Source organism: Impatiens glandulifera, chromosome 4 (genome assembly GCF_907164915.1).
Source record: "Impatiens glandulifera chromosome 4, dImpGla2.1, whole genome shotgun sequence".
Taxonomy (NCBI): domain Eukaryota; kingdom Viridiplantae; phylum Streptophyta; class Magnoliopsida; order Ericales; family Balsaminaceae; genus Impatiens; species Impatiens glandulifera.
The window spans coordinates 48,422,610-48,424,238 of NC_061865.1; the positions used below are offsets into that span (position 1 = coordinate 48,422,610).

Here is a 1,629-nt window from a genome sequence, read left to right on the forward strand (position 1 = left end):
CCAATCCTCCTCTTATGGGTAGAGCTTCATTTGAACTAAATTCAGTTTTGGTTGGAATCATGTAATGGATTGTTGAAAATCAAGGCAAGACAAGGTGTAGACAAACATGAGTATATGATTTATGAAAATGCCTAGATAGATAGGGTTTGTAATTGTTCGTGTGTGTGGTCAGTCTTGTTTGATTTTCCCAACCCATATAGTTGCTTGGATTTTAAATTAAAAAAAAATGAATGAAAACCAAAAACATACGCCCACCGAGGGGCTCGAACCCTCGACCACAAGGTTAAGAGCCTTGCGCTCTACCAACTGAGCTAGACGGGCTTGATGTTTTTTTAATTTTATTTTATTATAACAAAATAAATCCGGGCCAGCCAGGGCTATAGCCCACCATAACCTTTGGTGAAGTTACGCCCCTAACAACAACCATGTATTTTTTCAAGTGTTGGCTATTGAATAAGCCAATGACACTTATCAAATACTAGCTGATGAACTTCAAAGTTCTTTAGCTGTACATGAACAGAAATTCAAATATTCTACAAAAGAAGATGGTCAATTTTTAGAGTAACAAGTGAAGGAAAGAGAGGAAGAGGAATATACTTTAACAGATCTACAATAAAGTGTTATGGATGTCACAAGATATTTATTATCAAAGAAAATATCCCAACTGGGAAAATAATGTGTAATATATTGAAGCTGGCGTGGAAGAAGAAATGCTCTTAATGGCTTCAATAGAACCACTTGAAAAAATGAATGAAGGGTTGTGGTATTTAGACTCTATGTGCTCACATCATATGTGTGAGAATTCAGAGTTGTTATCTTAGTTGAATACTGACTTTAAACACTCTATTTATCTTGGGGACAACACGAGGTAATCACGATTTTCTAATAAGAACAAGAGATCTTTCTCGATTAATCCCCTTGCCCCTCATTCTTTGAGAATCAGAAAGATCCTTTTCCAGTTTGAATTTGTTCATTTGAAATTTGGGCTCTTCGACTTCATTTTTTTTTTTAAATTTTCCCCGTTTTTTTATATCATTCCTTAAGTACCATAGGTTCATTGTAACGTTGTAAAGTTTGCTTAACCCTTTGCGCAATTTCATAAGGAACTATTTACCATCTGAAAAGAGAAAAAAACGGAGTCTTTGTCTAAAGAAATGCGTTGAGAAAGGGCAGATGTATAGAACCTTTCAACGAGATAATGCTTTTTCAACTCTCTCAAAATGGAATCTATTCCAAACATATATGCCAGGGTTCCTTACTTCGACAGGGTACAAATATCTAAATTTGATATTTTTCGATACTTTTTCAGACCTATTGCCGATACTAAGTAGCAGTCAAAAATTTGTATCCATTTTTCATGATATTATGATATCATGGCGATTTCTTTAGAAAAAATTGTGGAATTGGTTGTTACAAGAAAATATAATGTGAAATTAAAGATATAATATATAAGACAAATGATTTTAGAAGTCTATTATGTTATAGAGCTAAAGAACAATCTTCTAAGTATGGATCAACTTAGTGAGAATCAAGATTGTTATAGAATAGAGAGAATGTAAATTGTATCACCCTCACAAAAGGATTGTTCATTACTGTGCAGATGAGCGCAAACAGATTGCTCGCACTATT

General features: G+C 33.9%; 1 non-coding gene across 1 annotated transcript; it reads right to left on the reverse strand.

Annotated features, from left to right (window-relative positions):
- Window positions 1-248: 248 nt before the first annotated feature.
- TRNAK-CUU lies at window positions 249-321 on the reverse strand. The gene has a single exon. It is a non-coding gene; the product is annotated as a tRNA-Lys (tRNA).
- Between the last annotated feature and the right edge of the window lie 1,308 nt (window positions 322-1,629).